Source organism: Dermacentor albipictus, chromosome 1 (assembly GCF_038994185.2).
Source record: "Dermacentor albipictus isolate Rhodes 1998 colony chromosome 1, USDA_Dalb.pri_finalv2, whole genome shotgun sequence".
Taxonomy (NCBI): Eukaryota; Metazoa; Arthropoda; class Arachnida; order Ixodida; family Ixodidae; genus Dermacentor; species Dermacentor albipictus.
The window spans coordinates 424,957,404-424,980,632 of NC_091821.1; the positions used below are offsets into that span (position 1 = coordinate 424,957,404).

Here is a 23,229-nt window from a genome sequence, read left to right on the forward strand (position 1 = left end):
GTAGTACATTTTTAAGAAACGGTATTTGTTTATACTTCTTAACATGTATTATTGTATATTATTCATTTATAAACAATATATGACTCTTTACCAAAAGAGTTTGTAAATTGCACGATTGCGGAGCATTTGCGGTGCGCGGTATAGTGCTGCAGCACAAAAGGCCGGTTGTGGTAGATTTTAGTCCATGCGCATGTGGTCCGCGCTCTCGACGCTCTGTTTGTCCGTGGATCAAGAGCTTTATCTCGTTCGCGATTACATAGCTGTAGTTGTCTTGGATACCAAATGGCACCGCGAAATAGGCGTAAAGTCTATCTCGACCCTGGATCAAGCAGCAGCATGCCGAAGTCAACAAAGTGGCTCCTTCACCATCCACTTGGCGCCGCTCCGCGAACACCAAAAGGTCACAAGTCGCCTATGACATCAACGAGATCGCCAACATCGCCAGCAAACTCTCTCGAGGACCAAATCTGTGATGAGTCTACATACACAGATTTAACCCGAGAGAAGGACAGTGATGAAGACTGCAGTGACTTTAGTGATGGTGAACACCCAACTTCCGATGCATCTTTCTCCCAACCGGTGTCCGCGGACGAAGACTGCCGGGCGAAAATAGTGCGTGTCCGAGCGGTGATCCGAAAGATATAGATGCTGATGAACTCTGTGAACCATTCATTGAAGGTGGAACAGTCACCCGAGGAGATGCCTATATGCTGCTGTTGGACTTGGCAATTAAATTTGGCCTATCCTGGGCTGCAATTGAAGAGATTCAGAAGCTTTTCAACAACCTCTTGGAGAAGAAATGTTTTCCGGAAAGCAAATACCTCTTCAAGAATTTTTGTGGAATTGACATGAAGGATGTGATTTTCAATTTTTACTGCGCAGATTACAAGCATCTGCTTGCTAAAACAACGGGATGCCTGGAGCAGCGTCAAAAACTAAAAGTCAAATGTACCTTCACGGAACCTTACAACTCACTTAGGTTTTTGTTGTGCTAAACCTTCAATTTACGAACTGCTGACATTATAAAGCTGGATTTTAGTCAATGTGTCATTAAACGTACCTAATTTTGCAAGCACTTTCAGGTTGCCTTCAGCACATTACATGACCACGAGATACTTGCGAAAACTAAGCAGCTAATCTGCTTCTAGTCCTTTTGTAGCAGGCAGTGGACATATTTGTTTGAAGCTGTATTTACCTGTTTCTTTATATATATATAAACGAATAACGATTGTCTGCACTGTGTCTGCTCAATCGAGAAGCTTGCATGTTTAAAAGTTAGTGACTTTTCAGAACCTATGTAAAACATAGTAATGGTCACTGCTATGATACTTGCACTGTCATCAATACTATGCAGCAAAAGGACAGCAGTTTTTCTTATAGTTTATGGCTTCGTAGATTGCTGCACAAAGAAAACTTTGCAAGGGCATGCATTGTGTTGTGTTGACTTGTGCTCCTGTGTATACACATTCTCGAGCTACTGTGCATGTTCTAACCTACAAGTAATCAGCGAGTCATTCATGCAGCTGGAAGTAAAGTGATCGCCTAATGTAAATGTTGAAACTGAAAAATGATGAATATGGTGCAACCAGTGAAACTAGGACAAAGCGAATGCACTAGCCATCATTTTTATTATTGGATCATGCACACCTTGGAAATGAACATTGTACAATATACCGAATGGTTGAAAATAAGCATGTTCGCAAATCTTTAAACTTATAAGATGGAGCGCTGATAGACGAGTTCAGAAAAAGAACAACACATGGTTCCATCCGTATGTTGTCCTTTTTTGTCCTACCATTTACTGATCCCCCTAATAAGTTGCAAAATATGTGTCGCAGCCATTCTGTATGCTTTGAACAGACATACTTCAAGCTGTTTGCTAGTTCCATTTATAAGGTGTCATTTCCCACACATATTTTTGCCTGTCGATTTCAATAAAAATTGTTCATACGACCAATTTTATTATTTTCTTTCAAGAGATTATATTTTAGGTAGTGTTGCACACTAAAAGTATATATCCACATATGTGCTGAAGGGACATATATTTCTGAAGCACATCATATAGAATGAAGTCAGTCCTGTATCAAATACTATTGTCTTGAAAATGTATTACAATCTAATTGTGTACCTTAATCATTTCTGTTGCCTATAAGCAAACAGAAAAGCAGGACAGTAAATTATGAGCCTGGAACCAAAAACTTGGTCTAAAATGTTTCACTCTCGCAACTCTCGAATTTCCTGTGCAAGGCGCAACAAGTCCATCAGAACAGAATAATTGTGTATTAGAAACAAAAAGAAAACTTTCAGGATTTCAGAAAAAGTGCTAAGCATTGCCTAGCTTTCAAGTTAGTTAATGTGTACTAGGGAATGCAAACATACTCACTTTTTCACAATTCACTGCAAACTAAAACCAGGCAGTTGTTTTACTCTTTAATGAAACCAACAACCTCGAGCTTTTGATGCTGCATGCCTTCTGCTGAATATTGTGCAGCTCTTTGCCATAGTCATTTTAAAAGTAAGAATTATATTCAGTACAGGACTTTCAAGAGCTTCATTTACCCGTTTGCTCTGTAGTACAGTCATACTCCTGAAAATTATTTTCCATCCACATTCTGTGATTGAGCATTTCCAGCTGGCAGCTGAACTATCGTCCAGCTGGAAACATTCCTAGCTGTTTCCAGCTTCAGCTGGCAGCCCATCCAGTCTAGCGATCATTTTCCAGCTGGACCATGTCCGGCTGGAAACTGGCCCAGCTGGATAATGTGATTACCAGCCGCATTTCCAGCTGAAAAACTTTCATTCCAGCTGGTATTGAAAAAGCCAGCTGGAAATGAAGCTGGAAAACCCTTTTCCAGCTGGAAATTGACCTCCCATTTTCGTCTGGCATAGCACCCACGCAACAATCGTTGCTTGCATACTGTCAAATGCTCATATTCTACCGCCTGAAGCTCATGGCACGGTGCGAAAACGCGCGCGCGGAGAAAGCGAAACAGTGCGCGGACAAGCATGCAGACGCGCAGTCGGTCGCTGCGAATCTACGCGATCGCTGCATTGAGGCTTCGTTCTATTACGCTCCATTTAGCTATACAAACACTATAAGAACATATTTCACATAGCTTGCTCTCAGCGTTTACCTACCTTTCACGCAAGATGCTGGTTCGGGAGACTCCATCGCGGCGACCGCGCGCAGTGGCGTTCACTGTACGTATTCGATCGGTAAAGAGATAGCGTCTGTAAACGATTGTGTGCTTTCAGTTTGCCCAAGATTATCATTTAGATAGTAAAAAACTTCTCTCGTTTCGAAAGTACTTACAGAAATGTCCGGGAGAGCTCGCGCGTGGTGTTTTCAGTGAGCGCTGACAGCAAAACCTATGAGGAGCGCGCCGCGTGATCCCTCATACTACGCCAGCGAGGTGCTTCCGCTAGATGGCGACTCCGTAACTCCTCGCCGCCAATAGCCGGCGCGGATACAACGGACGCCGGGGCTTCGTTCAAAGCGGCAGACATTTTGGCCCGTTCAGCGCTGCCGCAATGCTTCTTGCCAAGCGCGTCCAGGCATGTTTCAATGCCACGTGTCTTCGTGCGTGTGCCAAAAGGACTTCTTCTTGGGCAAGTTGGTGCTTAGATTTCCTAGGTATACTTAATTGTGGCGCAAAATACATTTCTGGAAAAGGGACAGAAGAAAGGGAGACAGTGAAGCACTGTCTCCCTTTCTTCTGTCCCTTTTCCAGAAATGTATTTTGCGCCACAAAGTATACCTAAGAAATTCGTGCGTGTGTGCGTGTGTGTGTGTGTGTGTTGGTGCCCACGCTTGTCAAAGCGCGGCAGCCGGGGAGAGGAGCTCCCCAACTGTGAAGCGAGGAGGTCGGACCGGCGCCGGCCCGGCGCATGCGTCACTTCTCGTCTCAACGTGTCCGTGCGCCGCCGTCACGTGCGCCTCATCCCGAGCCGTTCTTTCCTGCCCTCGACTCCGAGAGTATAAAAGCAGCTGCCCCCGGACGCCGAGAGAGGCTCCGATTTCTTCCATCGAGTAACGTGGTCTCACGTCTCTCCACTGTGGTCGACCTCACCAGCCGCTCTTTTGCGATGCTATAATAAACAAGTTGTTCTGTCAGCAATCGACTCATCCTTTGCCAGAACCTTCGGATGCTTCCAGCTGTGCCCCAGGCTGCCAGGCCAACGCTACCCTTGGGGCTTGCGACCCAGATGCAACAGTGAGTAGCCTTCCGGGACATGAGGTGGGGCACAATATGGTGTATATATATATATATATATATATATATATATATATATATATATATATATATATATATATATATATATATATTGAAATAGAGACGACGCTTCATTCCAAGAAGGAAAAATGGCGTCGATGCAAAAAAAAACGAACACCAGCCGACGATTGATGATGACTTTGAACAAATGAAGATGAAGTCCGCATAAATGCTCACACAAATTTCCCCCGTGTACGGAAGCGGCCACCCTGGCCGCACATTAGACAGTGGAACTGAGATGTAAGGGCTGTGTGTGTGTGTAGCAAAAATTGCGATGTTTGATCGTATGAAGGCAGCTTTCTAGCAAGACCTTCCAGTACTAGCTTACAATCAGTCACACGATAATAAAGCTATTTCATAATTGTAAAGCACAATATTCTGTGAGGCACTTTGCCGACTAATGGCAGTCATTGCTGCAAACACTGTGTACAAGCACACTTTGCTTGTATTATGAGACTGAAAATGTTGATGTGGCTCTCGTGATGAAACCATGTAGCCGCAGTATGGTGCGTATAGCACCGTGTTCATTTGAACTATTGCCAATGCCACCATTAGTTGCTTCTATTGCTGAAAAAAATGATAAGATTAAATGTGCACAGTGTAAATGAGGAAATAACTTTTGATAAGTACTAATGTGTTCTTAGCAGTGGCTAAGGCATATTCACTCGTACTGTAATGCCATGTGGGATAATCTATTTGTTAGATTTCATAGGTGGGTGTCAACTTGCGTGATCCTTTTGCAACGTTCTGCGTCAAACTTGTAGTACCATATTGAAGGGATGAAACCATACTTATTTCTGTTTTTGAAACATCATATTTTGCATTTGCACCGTATCCCCTGTGTGGATGTGACTATGCTTGGTGTGTTTGTGTTTTGCCTTTGTGGGCAGTGCAATATGAGGGAGTTAAAAGAACTGCTCGACTGGTAATTTCTAGCTGAGTGCAGCGGGCAAATTTTTTAAAGAGACGTTAGTGTTCCAGCTTTTCTTCAGCGTTGCGACTACAGAAAACAAAGAAAATATTCCAAGGATGAAGTATTCATACCGCTTCGGCACAATTGTTGTAGCAGATGTGTCACAGGTACAAAGGTTTCTGCCGATATCACAGGCATTATGCGCTTGTGGCATCTCAAGGTTCTCTTCGCTTCCTCACTTGCGAGTTATCCGTTCATACTTTTGTACCTGTTTTAGTGCACAGAATGGATGTTCTCCTGGGACTTCACAACTAGCACAAGCAAACAAATTTTTTTTACCCACCCCACGGTGGCCCAGTGGCTATGGCGTTGGATTGCTAAGCACGAGATCATGGGTTATATCCTTGGCTGCGGTAGCCACATTTCGATGTGGGTGAAATGCCAGAACTCCCGTGTACATATGTTTAGGTGCACACTAAAGAAGCCCAGGTGGTCAACATTAATTCGGAGTTCCGCAACCCTCCCCCCTTCTCATTTCGGTGTACATCAATCAATCATGTCCTGGTTTTGGACCTAAAACCTGACAATTTAACCTCTTTCTCCCTCTTTTCTAATAGCAAGCAAATGCTAAAGTTCCAATCTTGACCATTGCACCCAAACTGCAGTGCTTACAGCAGCCTGTGTTTGCATGTTTGCAGGTTCGAGTTGTGCTTGTGTAGGATAACGCCACTGAATTTTCAGGTCAAGCATTTACTAATTTCTGATTTAGTGTGAATCATTTCATTCAGCTGCCCTTGGCCAGATGTTGCAAATACTGCATACAGAGAGCTGGAGGATTTGAACATGGTGTTGCTCAAATCTGCTCAGATTACCAAAATCCTTTGATCTTAGTAAAGGTAACTGGCTGGCTCACTACTTCAGTTGTGTAATCTACCAGTGCAGCTTAGTATTTCCTCCGTGAGCTGCTAATTAGGTCTGCTTTTTTCCGTGCTGTCACAGATAAAAGGGACGAGTGAAAGTAGGCGCACTGATAATGATATATCCAGAATATTTATTGTGCCCGTTTTCATTTCTAGTAATCTGCCCCAATTATTAGTTCTTGTCCGAAAAGTACTTCCTTCCCACATATGTCTGCAGCACTCAATTTGGTTAAACCACAAAGTTTGGTTGCTTGTGCTCTGCAAAGGACGAAGAACTGTTCCGCACAACGGGGCGTCTGCCGCCCTCTGCCGCGGGGGTGTGTCTGACAGGTGGTGGGCATGATCCCGCCTGTCTGCAAAGATTTCCTGAAGGGAGACTGCCGCCGCGCAGGCTGGCAAGTTCCGACACCTAGGAGAGGAGGAACCCGAGGCCAAGCGACGGGCCTTGGATGACGAGATGGGCTATCGTGTGCTGCAGCAAGAGAATGCCATCTTGTGCCGGAAGGTCGGCCGTGCCACTCCCTATACCCGATTTATGCAGCATTAAAGGCCTTTTCACTGCCTGCCGGGCACTCACCACCCCCCCACTCGTGGCTCTCTCTCTCTTATCTGGGATGGGGGCGCGAGTGCGGGGCGCAGTGCAGTGAAGAGCGCAGTAGGCCAAAATGCGGAGCATAAAAAAAGTGCGGCAAACGCGCAGGTGGAGACCTTGTAGTGATTGGCAAGGCGGCAAGGTGAAAAGCAGAAGTGCGTGCGAAATGGCGGGAAAGAGCACTTGCAGAATGGCGTGGCTATGGCATATTGTGTAAACGCAACGCAAGAGCGCAAGCGAAAGTATGGGAAAAGTGCAGTGCGATGTTGTGGGGCATGTGCGCGATAAAAAGGGTTGAAGCATGGCGAAGCATCTTAATAAGAGGCAAGAGCGCATGCGAAATGGCAATCGAAAGCAGCAGCGTAGCGCGGCAGGAAGCGTGGCGCAAAAATGCAAGGTCTGCAAAACCGAGAGGTCCGGGACTTGGAAAGGCGGACGAAATGCTGCAGAAATGTGTGCATTCAGGAGGCCCGGAGAGATACTCGGAACACACGTGGCAATATTTTAGTTGTTTCAATATGAGCGTGGGGCACGGTGGACAACTTGAGAAGCTGCAGCATGTCACCACGAAATGCAAACCGGCAAGTTGTGGTTGCGCCTCGCATTTATTGGCCGTAAGGACACTTTGTGCTGGATACGACCCTAAACAGCTTGAGTGTGGGGGAGAGAGAGTGCAATGGTTGGTGCAGATCTGATAGTTGATTTACAAGTGCCACCTAATCTCTGTGTGTATGGAAAAAGAAATTTACTAATGTTTTATCATTGGCCTGCCCTTGATTATATGTAGTTTTGACAGTGAAGATAAACTTGTACCTTTCATTATATACATATGCACTTTTTCACACTTCGAGTGCTGGCACGACATCTGAAACTTTTTGTTTCTCACGTTTGAGGTCCTCAACTGCCAGAAACTCTAGAAAATGTACTGGCAAGCCTCGGAATGCCCTAAATAATTTACTATAATAGCTTTTCTACAAACCATTTTCTGTTTTGTTTCCCACGAGTTGTCTTCCGCGGGCTGTGTGAATAACATAACATTTTGGCACTTGTTCTGGCTCGCTGAGTTGTCTGTTATGCTGCTATTCATTTCGCGGCCCAATGTAGCAGCACAACAGACAAAGTGTGCCGGAGTGAGTGCCGAAACATGAATTTTTTGCTGTTTTGAGACGACCACCTGGGAAATGAAACAAAAGCTGGTGAGCAGTAAAGCTATCGTAGTAAATTATTCAGGCTGTTCTGAGACTTGCCAGTGTTCCTTCTATGGTTTTGGGGTTGAGGAGGTTTATTTAGTGCTAAAAATGAAAAGTTCAGATACATCAACACTTCTTTACTGCTGTAGTGAGGTATATTGGTAAATCTGACTTGTGGTGTCAAATATTTTACTGCCTGTTACTGGTCTGTTATGGTCCAAGTGACATCTGTGGAAGACCAGTGGCATCTCGTGACGCACATTGAGCAAGCGCTGGATGTGTGCCAAAAAAAAATTAAAGAAAACATCCTGGAATAAGGTTGTTGTGCCCTTAGCGACAACTAAATTTATCGTCTTGTGGCCCATTGCAAGATTCAAAATTTGTAGTTTTTTTTTTTATCCTGCAATGATGTTGACATAGTGCTCTAAACAGGACAAACATTGGCCGTTTTTGAAAGCTGTAGATGATAACCACATGTAGAAAAAAGCCACAGCTGTGGCAAGCCCAGCTGTAAAGTCTGCTGTGTGGTCCACCATATTCCCATGTTAAGTAGTATTGGTAGTTATCTTCAATGCCAGGCATAATTTTAAGAGACGGGAAGAGAGCGATTTGAGTATGGCCGATATTCTGATTGACATTAAGAAAAAAAAATGGAGCTGGGCAGGTCATGTAATGTGCGCAGGTTAGCTAACCGTTGGAGCATTAGGGTTGCAGAATGGGTACCAAGAGAAGGGAATAGCATAGAGGATGGCAGAAGACTAGGTGGGGCGATGAAATTAGTAAATTCGTGGGCGCTAGTTGGAATTGGTTAGCACAGGGCAAGGTTAATTAGGGATCACAGGGACAGGCCTTCGTCCTGCAGTGGACATAAAATAGGCTGATGCTGATGATAATTCATAAAATAATTGCATTTCATTTAGCTCAGGTCGTGTAGGTGGACTTCAATGACAAATGCAAGCTTGTAGAAATTTAGACATGCGGCTGGGCTAAGCTTTCCTAGTCTAAACAATAAGATATGCCTGGATGTCGAATGATAGCAGTAGTTGCGAGGCTACAGCCGCTGAAAGAAGGCTTTAACAATTTTTACAAACTTCTTCGAGCATGTCATATGTATAGCACAGGTTTCTCAATTTCAAAGTACACGGTACAGACTAAACACAGTTTAAGGTGGAGGCTCATGTTCTGGCACTATTTTCATCTTGTTCACTAGATTCTGGACTTGTACAGTGCCGTCCATTGCATTATAGAGCGCATGATCTGACGCTTCAAGGTAACACCTTGGAGTGGTTCCTTGGTCCGAGATGCACGCAGGAGCATGCACAACCTAATAAAAACGTAGAGCTGCACGCATTGCTTTAAACCAGCAGTGATGTTGGTAAGCGTTATTGTTTTGCCGGATGTGCGCTTTGTCTCGGAGCACTATCTCGCTGTGGCAACAGGGCAATGGAATTACGTATGTGGGCTGATAATGCATACGATTCACGTCTCATAATATGAAAAAAAAAATCACATCTGTTTTTGCTAATCTCAGATGCTGTTATCAGCCCACAAGTGGCTAAATCTAGTGATTTCTAGTGGCTAGAAAAACTGTATATATACCAAATACCACTGATGAATTGCCACTTTTGTCATGACCTCTCGACTGACAGTGGAAGAGGAACGGTATCTTGAACATGCAGTAAGTGCACATCGTTTGTTGCAAAAGGATTGGGCTCGCATTGTCAGCCCAGGCGCATCGCTTTACGGCATCGCGGTGCAGCAAGACTGAGAGTGCCATAAGGCCAAGCGCATATTAGGTTATCAGCATCGCCACTTGTGAAAAGCAGTTCTGCAATGTCTATTAGTCTGTGCGTGCATCTAGGCGTACAATCTCGGATGCTGCAGTCACCCAATAGAGTGGAGCAGGCTGCTTGCGTGCTCTGCACAGCAGCTGACAGCACTGCACTTGACAAGCCCTTGCACTTGACTCCCAGTCTTGCGATTTGCAGTGGTGGAGCAAGCTTCTGTGCTAGCTCTATCCCACTTGTCAAGGCAACACCTGGTTGACTTTCACGGACTCTGCACTTGCACTGTTTAAAATTGCAGCTCGGTGTGTGAAAAATTTAAGAGGTTGCGTAGGTTTCGCTTTCTGTTTAGCAGAGCCGTATATACAAAAAAAAAAACAAGAAGAAAGCTAGCTGTACTTCCTAAATAACCACATACAAATGTTGGTGCATAGTAGGAATGCCAGATAGATTCCTAGCCCTTGTACAGCCAGTTTTTGTACCTGGTGTGTGCCACTGGCATGAAGGGATGTCTTATTTTAAGAGAGCAAATACAGTTGACTTAAGCAAAGCTCCTTTTTTCTTTTCTTCTTTGTTCACTTGCATGTTATGAAAGCATTAGTACAGCCCTGCCATTTGCCTTTTATAAAATTGCTTTCTAATTTAATGTGTAATGACTTCAAATGACGACATGTAAAAAGACATGGAAGTTGAGAAAGGAATAAGTGACAAATAGACTAACTAGAAATTTGCCGTAAAAGATATCATTGAAAGAAGAGAAGAGCTATAGCTAATGAAATCAAAAGCAGATGATCTAATTCTGACAAACATTTTGGTATATAGTAAGGTGCACACAAATTGTAATCGATTACTTTATTCTGTACAGCCTTTGATCGGAGCACAAACATGCACTTCTGGAAACTGTTGCATGTGGCACATGGGGCATGTGCTTCCATAGTCCCTAGAGCTCTTCATCATGTGCCCACATAAGCTTGCAGCACAGGGAACATTATGGAGACAAACAGGGAGCTGTTGGAAAAGTCTATTTGGGATGTTTAATGCTGCATGAATAAATAAATGATTCATTGATGCTTCTATGGGTTGACCTGTGTGCTCTGCAAATAAATTGCAATTAAACACTGGCAAGAAAAAGACAGTTTGAAGCTGTGACATTGCCACATGTTCCTGTGCAATGTTTAGTTAGTAATTTTCTTAGATCAATTGCCTCAATATCCTAGTTGTCACTGTGTTGAAAGAAAAAGAAACTCCTTAAAGATGCATGTATTTAGCAGATTGGCCTTTGCATGTAATCCTTGCATATGGTTTTGAAATGTCATAAGTGCCAATTCATGAAACAGGCATACTGCACTAGCAATTGAATACCACGCCTTGATGTAGGGGCTATCCCTGAAGTGTTGTAGTAAAGGTAGGTGATCATCTTCAAACCTCACGTGGGCAAAGAACGCCCAACTTTTCACAGCCATTTAAAGTTCTCAACATTTGTAACACCCGTCTTGCAGGTGGATGACTTGAAGAAGCAGGTGGCTGACCTGATGGCCACCAACGAGTTTCTGCTGGACCAGAACGCAGCTTTGCGGCTGAGCAAGCAGGCACCCGCTGGTACTGCAGCCGCTGGGTGTGATCCCAACAGCGGCTGCGTTGGGGCCCGTGGCACCACTGGGTGGCACAGCCGACCTGACTTCCACACCACAGAGCATGACACCCATGATGCCCGTGGTGCCAGTGTCCATATCATCCAGCTTGCCAGCCTCCCTGTCACAGAGCCTTGCACAAACCATAATCACCATGAGCAGCCCATCAGCGCCACTGGTTTCCTACCCTGTCATGACTCAAAGCCTGCGCCCAGTCATTGCCCACCGCATGACTCACTAGGCCCATCCCAGGTGGCAACCATACTCCCAATCTCTCTTGCACTGGTCTGGATTGTGTGAAGGGCATGCCTCTTAAGTGAAGCATGTGGCGATGCAGTGACTGAAGCTGCACGTCCTAGTGCAACACCACCATCTAGCTTTGAGACGTCACATCTTGTTGGTATGGACATTCTGCTGCTGGATGGCAGCTGTATTTGATGCCATTAGTTTTTCTGCTGTGGTGATGCCCGCACAAAATCCTGACAAGTGACATGGAGATCATTTCCCCACCCCCCTCCAGTTCACCCCAAGTCCCCTGGATACAAACCATTCCTTTTCGGTTTGTGTGGCATGGACTCGTGTTTCAACTCACCAGCTCTCCTGCTGCCTTAGTTGTGTCTGACACCAAGTTAAGGTGGGAAGCTGTACGATGATTATTGCGAGACCTGGTGTAAATGTTGCAAGTGCGTGGCTTCAAAGAGAACCAAATGTGTTCTTGTACTGCTGGCTGAAAAAAAAAAATATTATTGCCAACATTCTAAACAGTGGGTGAAATGTCGGTGTGAAACTTCGCTTAAATCTCACACTTTTCTTTCTTTTATTTTGTTCTTGTTTTTCTTTTTTTCATAGGTGTGATGTGTTCTTGGCTTTCTGTCTGGTTCCACATATTTTTATAAGCATGTTGAATTTCCTCATGGTGCTCTGCTGCTGCACACTGTGGTACAATCACTGACATGCATTGTTGCTGCTGCTTTCAAACGTACATTCTAGTCTTCATTGTTTCATGCTTCTGTCATGTTTCACATTGGACACTTTTGTCACTGCAGTTCAACAAACTATATTCTGACAAACCATCACAACAGGAGCACAGCAACATTATTGAATTGTCAGTGCTGCTTCACATCTTGCACCGTTCTGTGTACATTCAGAAAAAAAATATTGAAATATGCTCTTTTCTTAGTCCTGTAGCGTCTTGTTGCAATTTTCTCTTTCCATCTTTGCCAGGCACGCATGACAGCATGGTCTCGCTCTGTCTTGCCAACATTTTTGACGGCGCCCTTGCCCACATGTTGCCAACTTGTGGTTGTTACGCAGTTTATTGATGCTAAGAGAGGCACTTGGAGATAGTTTTCAGGCCACATGGGTGTGTATCAAATTGCATTGCAGCAAGCATCAACTGACTTATCAGTTATTCCAATTTTAAGGCGACGCCTAATGCATTTCATTTTGTGCTCGCAGCTTTGATTGTGTGAGAGTGTCCACCCAACAATGTTTTCTTTGTGGTGTCTTGGTGATTGATAACAAAGCAGAAATGAGGATGTGATTTAGTTCAAGGCATAACTTACGGGCAACCTTATCTAGCATACATTGTGCACCAGTAAGCACACAAGTTTCTTGGCTTGTTATGAGATGCCAAATTACAATAGTGTGCGGCATACAATCCTGTGGGATGGCTTCAAATGTAGGCATGGAGTGCAAGCATCATACATGGTTTTGAAACTACCGTACCAAGTTACCATGTGATGCAGCCATGCAGTTTGGTCAACACTCGTGTGGTTCACAAGCTTCTATCGGCAATGGTACAAGAAGCTGTTAAGCTGTCACAATGCCAGACTTTTTTTTTTTTTCGAAGGGGGTGGGGGGTTATGGCGATGAAGCTTTGTGAAATGGTGCTTTCGAGAACTGTACTTATCCGAGTGGATTGTGCTAGCAACCTGTAGTTCAGGGAGCTGGTTGCCTTTGCTGTCACAGTGGTTGCTTGCATGTTTTAGAGAGTCTTTCACATTTCGTCTTGCATATTGCCGTGCTTTACGTGGCTGCTTTGCCACTACATCACAGGTTGTACTGGAGAATGTAAGAGCACATTGTGATCGAAGCCTAGAATCTAGTATGGCTGGCTTGCTCCCAAACTGTTTTGGTATTGGCAAATGGCTTTTCTTCACTCTTCAATATAATGCATGTGCCAAACATTGCTAGATCAGACACAACTTATTACCTGTAGCTGTACCGGTAGTATTCGGTAGATGCTAGGTTGCCAGTTGCTGATGAAGACGGTTTACTCATTCGCTGCTGAGACATGGGTCTATAATTACTTTGTTTAGCGCAGTACAACAGACACAAGAAAGGCGACCCCAGGACAAGGTGCTACTCTCAACTGACATGCTTCACTCCTTTATAGACAGCAGAAACTAGAGGAACATGTGCAGGAACCACCAACATCCGATCACAAGAGCACACTCATGCGACAGAATCCAAAAAACCATATTCAGCGCTGTATAAGGAAGGCACAGTAATGCACTGTGACCCCAATGACTGAATTGAATCAATGACTGAAATGAACGACTGAATTCACTCATTGGGGTCACAGTGCATTCGTGTGCCTTCCTTAACCTTGTACAGCGCTGAATATGGTTTTTTGGATTCTGTCGCATGAGTGCGCTCTTGTGATCGGATGTTGGTGGCTCCACCACATGGTGCTCACTGTGCATGTTCTAGTTTCTGCTGTCTATAAAGGAGTGACGCAATAAAATGATGTCAGTTGAGAGTAGCGCCTTGTCCTGGGGGGGGGGGGGGGGGTCGCCTTTCTTGTGTCCGTTGTATTGCACTAAATGTATTTATGGATCCGCACCAACTAGCCCGCCAACGCATTGTGTTGAGACATGGGTCCTTTAACTCAGTAAACTCAGTGCTCTCATAGTGTGTGCACTAATCTGGAGCCCAGCTGTTATTACACTGAAAAGTAAGTACCAAAGGTAGCTGCCTTAACAGTTTGTTTTGCTTAGGATTGGAAAGAGAAACTTTGCAGACTTGCACAACTGCAGCATGAACTTAAAAAAAAACCTTTTCTACAAGAAACATCTCTAGATTTCAACTGTCTGTTAGCTGTAAACCTGAAAATGTAAAAAGAAAGCAACATTCTTGTTAAACAGCCTGGCTTAGTTGTGTCAAGCAACATATAGTATGCGAGCATGTTTTGCATTGGCCAGTGTCAGAATTTCATACAAACCTACTAGAACGAAGACTGGCGCTGCAATTGTTCAACACCCTTGGGACTAGTAAGCACAACAGGCTTTGGATTGGAATTTGTTAGTTCATGTGCCGATGTAGTAACTTGTTTTAGATTTGTGGGTTTTGGTTTTGTACTGTTTGGCTCACTTTCCACTTTGTTGTAGTGCTAGCTAGACAGTTTCACTTCATTGCTAGACGGTTGCAAAAAAAAGAAGTTTTAATGTTATTTTATTATTTTACATACTCCTCCTTGTGCTGGTATCATCAGGATGCAGCTACAGTGCCATTGGTAGTGACCTCTATTGCGTGAAAATATTAATGTTTATTTCAGAGTGGGAAAGTCTGAACCTTGCAGCTTCACAGCGCCTTATGGCGTGTGTGAAGTTCCTGGTAATAAATATGTTCGCAAGAAAAAATGCACTTGAACCTGAATTATGTCAAGCCCACGTGCACAGTCAGCTGACCCAGCACTACTGGTTGTGTTGGCAAGCAACGTTGAGGCAAAGTCGCCTTGCAGGGGTGTGCACCTGGTAATTAGAAATGTTGAAGACATCCTCTCCAGCACATCAAGGACAAGACCAACTGGTGCGGGACTTGTCACGGCAGTGGAAACATAAGTTTCTGTAAAGTGGGAGTTTGTATACTAGCGAGCAACTTCTCTATTGTATTGTACCTGGTTTTCAAGGGAACTCTGTTTCGTATATATAGAATAATTCCAAATATCTAGGTGTGTTGCGAGTTTTGCTTTCGCATTGTATTGTTCCAGATTTGCTCCCGAAAGGGACATGTAAGCAGCCATAGTCACCTTGTGCTCTAAGCCATCAGCTGATGATTGAACACACTTTATCAAAAAGTATATGAGCCATATGTTGCCTGCGATAACCATGCTGGCTATATATAGGCTGTTTGAGGAAGTTCCTGGGGTATGCCACAAGTTGCAATGTCCTGGGAAGTGAAAAGAACTCTCATATTCAGAATCCAGGGTCTGTATGTGTAGAGTGTACCATAAGAACCACAGCAGCCAGCCAAACGACATACATGGTCAAGGTGCGAAGCAGCTTGTATACCTTTGACAAAGGCCGTACGTCCCATCATTCCCATGCTGGTTGAAACACCACTGCAGGAGCCCGCTTAGACCTTGGTTCCAAATTTACCTCTTGGTAAGTTTGTAAGGAACTTTTACTGTTATTCATCTCTGCCTACACGAGTCTGTGCAGGAGTTCATGAAAAAAAAAAAGAAAGAATCTAAATGAAAATTTATGATGAAGCCTTCAGCCAAAAGCATTTCTATCCACACAGGCGCCTCATTGCGTTTTTGCTTTACACAATTTTGAAGATGGTGCGGCTGTTGCACGTTTTGTGTAGTATGCCTGCAAAAAAATATAAATGTTGCCCTGCAATTTTATTAGCTTCAATAAATGGAACTTGTGGCAGTTACATCTAGTAATGCCACAACCGTGGTCCTTGGGTGCCTCAGGCCAACTTGAGACAGCTGGTGTGCACATCTTCGTTCTACAGCATGGTGATGTAGATGGATAATGGCGCACCTACTTCTGTGGCAGAATTAGAAGCGTAAGCAGTACGTTGATGCTGTTCGCCAACAAAAACATATATTATGTTCTTGTTCTTGCATCTAGGCTGAGTAAATCCAGTGGAACCGCGTTACAATGTGTAAATAAGTAACATCGGAAGCAATTTGATCCAATAGATGTAAATTTACGTGCAGAAACTGCTGTAGATAAATTGGCAGCAAGGCCTAAGCAAAAGCCACTGAAATATGAAAGTAGCCGCACAAAAATATGAGGCTGCAAACCCTTGCTGCGATTATTGCAAAAGTCCCTATATACAGACACTTGAGGTGTGTTGGTACTGTACTGCCCCACATAATGTCCAAGAGCAAGGAGAATGTGAGAGATGCAAGGATTGGGCTGAGAAAGGTGGTGGCTTGATGCGTGTTATCTTCCAGTGTGCTCAATGATCACATTATTGAACTTTTACTGCCCCACGGCTGGGCTAGAGAAGTGTGCTTGTCTCCTCCTCTGGCCCAGCTATGGCTGCCCACGCAGCCTGCAAGCAGAAGTTTAGTTTGCTGCAGAAATTGAGGTGAAGGGAAAGCCAAGATTGTTGGTGGCTTATTGCGCTTTTAGTCTCGGACACCGTGTAATGAGAGTTTTGGAGACAAGTCGCAGCCTATAAAACTACAAACCTTCATTTAACTGCCTAATGCTTTGCTGTCGCTATTAGTACTTTGCCTTTTGGGTGAAACTCAACTTTTTATGTGTAGTACTCGTATCTCTCGTGCAGTTTTTTTGAAGTACGTAGAGTGGAACATAACATCGTCAATTAGCTGCACAGGGCACAATAGTTGGGACCATGGCCAGTATTTGTTTTTGCCCGTAGGCAATACTGCATACCAGGGCAAGCGCATTTTAAATATGGAAACTCAATTTCATTATGTTCATGAATATTTTGCTCTGTGATATTGAATGCTGTGTCAGATCTTGCATTTTACTGCAAGAGTACTTGACAGCTTGAAATGCCCTTGTCATAAAGTTGGGGGAGGAAGCAATTGCTACTGCCACTAGGATTCAAACTATTGTTCCTGTGGCAACATTTAATTGGGAACTGTATGTTTTAACCACTGCATTATCCCATACTTATCAGAATTTGGCCTTCTGGTCAAAAGCATGGCAGTTTGGACGAGTGGATATGTCATGACTTTTTTTTAGGCTCGTAATGCAGCTCAGAACGAGCACAAAAGGAAGGTGGAAAGGGTAATCATTAGGAACAGAGAACAGGGTGAGCGCTAACTTCCAACTGATGGTTTATTTCATGACTCGGAAGGCTTACTTATACACTTAGCGAACCATGTAACATGAAGAGAGAACACAAAACCAAGCAACAAAAGCAAAAGTAACCATGTGAAAAAACAGACAGCCTGTGGCGGTCCGAGATATGCCAATTCATTGTTTGATAATGAAGGGGAGCTTACACATGCATAACCAAGACCTATGATAGCTTTTGCTTCAATGATTTCTCTTGTGAGCTGATTACGACTAGGAACTAGAATGACGCATTCTTCTAAAACAGGCACGCAACTACATGTTTTGCATGCTGCCCAAGAAACCTCCCAGCTGTAATACAATTCTTAGCATTGTAACAATGTTTGCACAGCCTATCATCCTGACATCGGCCAGTCTGACCGACGTAATGTTTTCCCGCACTTGAGTGGAAAACATTAAACAACACAATGTGTGCAATTAAACTTTTTTATGATTCTTATCACAGCTAGGAATAGCCTCCTTTTTCATATTAGTGAGCTTGCAAGTGCTCATAAGCTTGTCAAGGGCAGAAAACACCACACGGATATTCACTCGCTTGGCGATTTTCTTCAGATTGAGACGGTGTGAATATACGGGATAATGCTTGTCCTACCCCGAGTAGTTGTAGGATTATCTTCGTGCCGGTTGTCTTTTCTAAACTCTCTTAGAATCCGTTCAGCTACTTTGTAAGGACATGGGAAAACCAGCCTGCAAAAGCCGTACGCACTGAGAAGCAAAGCTAGACAAAACAGTATGATGGCACGATTTTTGCAAAGCATTATTTTGGGCAAATGTTAGCAATGCCTCTCTTGACCAACTTAGAAATGAGCAGAATGAAACAAAGGAAGTGGTTTGGCCACAAAATAAAACCTCGTTTAACGACACTAGAAAAAATTCTAATAGAGAAAGATTGTTGGTTTAATCTTATTGGATTATGAAACAATAGACCTGACACATTGGTAAAACTGATAACTGATAGCCTGTATTAGTCTATTCGATTATGAAACGGACCTACACTGATAAAACAGATAGCCAATACTAGTCTATAAAACAAGGGGCTTCATACACTGATAGCCTAGGCGAATTGGTGTAGGTATGAGCACGGTGTAGCAAAGCGGTTTGTTCTACAAAGGTACATTAATTCCTCACTTTAAAGCGAAGCTTTCTAGGTGAAGCCTCCTGGACTTTGCAGACCTTGATGGCTATATTGTGAAATAGCTTATTCATAGGACAGCACTGATGTAACAAATAGTGGCTTGTATAGAGCTCGATCTGTACTATCCCTACAGATGTGTTGGCAGCCAGCTTTGTTCTCTACAAAATTACGCAATGAAACAACAGTACCTAAATATAGTCATTGCAACAAATGTACAGCTTGGAAGTCATACCTATTATTAAAGCGAAGTCTTCTGTGCCTTCATTCCCTATGTTTGGAACATCTGCACAGTTGGCTTCTTGCTGAGCAATACTGCCGGTACAAGTTTGTTATGATCACTATAGTCCTGTTGCTTCCGTTTGGACCCATAAAGCATTTTATTTGTCTTGTGGAACATTGTATTGCCCAGTGAAAGCAGCTGCAGGACTGGCAGAAATCTCTATGGGATGTACAATTCTTATATATTACCAATAGATACTTCTTGGAATTTTCCCTAGGGGAAGTTGAAGGGGGAGCCAAAATTGGTTTGCATTGCTTCGTTCTATCTCTGTTTCATGTACTGCACTATGAATCTCGGAGAACTTCAAGAGGAATTTCGTTTACTTTGTTACATCCATTATTTTGTTAACGAAGTTGGTTTATATAATAATGTAGCATCAAAAAATCAGCGAGAAGAAAACTTGGCATAGGGCAAGGCAAGACGCATGCACTTAAAGATAAGCACGGTAATGTCATCAGCAATTTCAATGTTATAGTAAATGCAGCAGAAGAATTCTATACTGACCTGTACTGTACCCAGAGCAGTCGTGCTACCTTCATTCGAAGTAGTGATGAACAGGATACAGATATATATAACTAGTGGTGAAGTTAGATAAGGGCATTGCAGGCCATGGCCCAGGATAAAGTGGTAGAAGATGGAATAACAGTTTATTTAATCAAAGATAGAGGAGCCATCTTGCTTGAAAAGCTTGCATCCCTTCATACACAATGCCTCACGACTTCAAGTGAACCGGAGAGCTCGAAGAATGCAAACAGAGTGATCGTCCAGCCAGTTTAGAATCTGAAGCCATTTTTGGAGCTGGAAAAATGTCGTCCTGGAGCAGTATAGGTGCAGCCACACCAGCATTTTGGAATAGTTTCGGAGCTGAAGAATTGGTATTTTTGGAACACTTGGAGCAGTATTGTGTAGCCATTTGGCGAAGCTTGTTATTACTGTGCAATCAGAAAGTGCTGCCGAACAGTGAAGCAAGAAACAAAGCCAGCAGAAACCAATTAAGCATGCCTTCCCACGGACGGTATACCATGCACGCCATGTTGCAAGCATTTTTATTTCGGTAGGCTAGGAACGGAATTTTGTAAACAATTCAATTGAACTTTGTAGGCTAACGAGAACAATGATATGCACTTGGGCGCAAGACAGGCATAAAATTGCATATACAGCTGTCAGGCACAGACAAAAAGCGATAGCAAATGTCTGATGTGCCTTCCAAATCACAGATGTGCTTTGATAGGCTTTACTGCACTAGACAAAATGTATATTACGCCCAATAACAATGCTAGAAGCTCAACAAGAGACTATGCATCTATGAATGGCGCCAAGATGAGATGCCTCCATACGGTGTGCAAAGATCGATGACATTCGAGAACAACATTCGTACCATCCCGTAGATTTGCTTTTGTTGTGAGGCAGTTTGTCCGCTTCCTGTGTTTCGTGTGGTCTCTGCGAATAGATACGAGTCAATTCGGCACAAAAACCTAACTTCTGTCGCCGATACTCAACCAACCTTTTGAAGCACTAACGATTAACGGCCAAGGCGGCCAATGCGGCTGGCAAGCTTTCCACAAGCCATCGCGAAAAGCTTATTGCTGATATATTCGTATAAGTGGCTAACCGGCAATCGGTTCCGAGATCATGCATTCGTGTTTTTGACAACCGTCAAAGCTTGCAACTACTGCAATTGTGCATAGAAGTTCGCAGATTGACAAAGTTCTGAACTGCATGTGCAAATGCGTGAATCTGCATGCATCTGCGTGCATGAACACGCTTAATGCGATACGATTTGTGTGCCTTCCAGTAGCACATAGGTACAGCTTTTATCGCCCTTCCGTTTGTCGGCGTTTGGTATAGGAGTTGATGACTTGGATGATCCTTGTACAAGACAGGTGTCTCATAATCAGATTGTGGTTCCGCCATGCAAAAACCCCAGGATTAAATTTTCTTTTGTCCCGAAGTCACACTGAGCGTGCAATGCATCGACCTCAGCCAAGCAATTTCACCAAATGTACGAAAGTAGAGTAGCAGATAATCGAATCGCGAACTGAATTATTTGAATGTTTACAATGCGATTTGTTATAGTTGCGTACAGTCAACGTCCGATTTTCTGGACTCCCTAGGGGGCTGCGAAAACGTCCAAAAAATGGGGCAGTCTTAGGCAGAAGCAGGCATTTGGAACAAAAAAAAAAGTATGAGATAAGATTAAACAAGATAACAGACATTGAACAAGAATCTGCATAACAAACATGAGAGAAACCTTTTCACAATTATGATTTGACTGGTATAAATGAGGAATGAACGCTATGGTTTATTCACAAAGTGCAGAAAGAAAGGATGAAACCGTAGGACAGTCGACAGTTGTGGCAAGTAATGTGTTGCATTCGGAAATTGTGCACAAGAAAAAATTTTTAAATGCGTTGGTCCTGCAGGAAAAATCTCTAACCTTCTTGTGGTGAAAAGAGCGCGTGCAGCGGTGGCTAGCTGGTAGAATATATGATGTTATATCTATTCCTAATTGATTCTTATGGAGTAAGAATACAAATTTCATTCTGTCCCGGTAACGCCTTATTGCAAGGTTTTCCAGCTCTGCAGCTTCTAGAAGAGATGATGGGGATGTGTGCCAGCTGTACGAATTGAAAATAAACCTGGCTGATTTTCTTTGTACTTTCTCAATTTTAGTGATGTTGGTTTATGTGTGCAGATCCCAAACAATCGCAGCGTATTCTAGAATGGGTCGGATGAATGTTTTATATGCTAAAAGCTTTATTTCAGGTGAAGCATTTCCTACTGATTGCCTTAAAAAGTCTAGTTTCTTCATTGCTTTATTATAAATGTATGTTACATGTTCATTCCACCTAAGATCTGATGTTCATTCCACCTAAGATCTGATGTTATTACTACTCCCAGGTATTTAATGAATCTCTCCAATCCTATTCACTGCATGCTTAGAGGTATTCAAGCTATTAGGATGGGATGGCTTAGGAGTGAGAATAAACAGCGAATATCTCGGTAACCTTCGGTTTGCGGAAGACTGTCCTATTCAGCAACAGTGGAGACGAATTGCAACAAGTGATTGAGGAACTTACCCAAGCAAGTGTAAGAGTGGGGTTGAAAATGAATATGCAGAAGACAAAGGTAACATTCAATAGCTTGGCAAGGGAACAAGAATTCAGGATTGCCAGTCAGCCTCTAGAGTATGTGCAGGAAGATGCTTATCTAGATCACTTACTCACAGGAGACCCTGATCATGAGAAGGAAAATCATATAATAAAATGATGGAGTACATACAGCAGGCATTACCAAATCCCGACTTAGACTGTACCCCCTTTCGTTGAAAACTGTACAATCAGTGAATTATACCGGGGCTAATATACGGGGCACAAACTTGGATGTTGACAAAGAAGTGCAGGAACAGGTTAAGGAAAGGGCTAAGAGTGATGGAATGAGAAATGTTGGGCGTAACATCAAAAGACAGCAATTAAAACCTTGCTGGTTTCCGCAGAACTATTACGTTAAAAGACAGCAAGAGAGTGGTGTGGATCAGAGAGCCAACGGGGATAGCCAATATTCAAGTTGACATTAAGATAAAGAAATGCAGCATATCCAACAAGCTAGAATCTATACAAAGTGAAGCTTTGTGTGAGTGCATAAAGAGCCGAAATGCTAGTACACACATGTACGTACATGTGCACAAGTGTGGGTGCACACAAATTATACCGAGCCTTAAGCGGAGTTGATGGCTACTAGCGAGTACGAAAGACACCTTGAACTCATCATGGTTCCAAAGGCAGCATGCGCATACATACGTAGTGCAATTTGAATCCATTCTGCCCGCAAAGCGTTTACTTCTTCATTACCGTGCAGCCACAGATGCTCAAAGGTGAGCAGGGTGTCTACCAAGTTGACATTTCCAAATTCCCCGAGTTTTCCAGGTTTTCCCCGAGTGCTTTTGCAAAATTCCCTGAGTGATGCAGAACTATGTTTTATGTCAAGACGCGCTGAAACCATATCGCCCTATGCTGTCACTCTCTATTAAGCATATGAAAAAATTTTGAAAAAAAAAAAAACGACTTAATCCAATTTGAATACTAAGGAGTAGTGTTTATGTTATTCAAAAAATATAAGGGAGGGGTTATTAAAATGCACAGCAAATAAAATGTCTTCGAAAAAATTTTCAAATCGAGTTGGACATCCTCTAGCACAAATAAAAAGGAGATGCATACAGAAGCAAACATTCTCGAATATGAGCTATTTCTATGAACTGATAGCATGCTCAGTGTCATGCAACTGTCCTGACATACTCTCAGCTCGCACAAGACGCCTCAGTGTTGTGTTTCACTGCTTTAAAGAGTTTATATTGGTTTGTATGAGGGACACCTGCATCTCAGCATCAGCCAACAATTTTTTTGAGCGCAGGCTCCTTCAAAGAAGTGGTCGTTCATTCC

The 23,229-nt window shown here is 43.3% G+C and overlaps 1 pseudogene; it reads left to right on the top strand.

The window, feature by feature from the left end:
• The first annotated feature begins 414 nt into the window (after positions 1–414).
• LOC135897686 (zinc finger CCCH domain-containing protein 10-like) lies at positions 415–12,485 on the top strand (annotated as a pseudogene).
• The last annotated feature ends 10,744 nt before the right edge of the window (positions 12,486–23,229 follow it).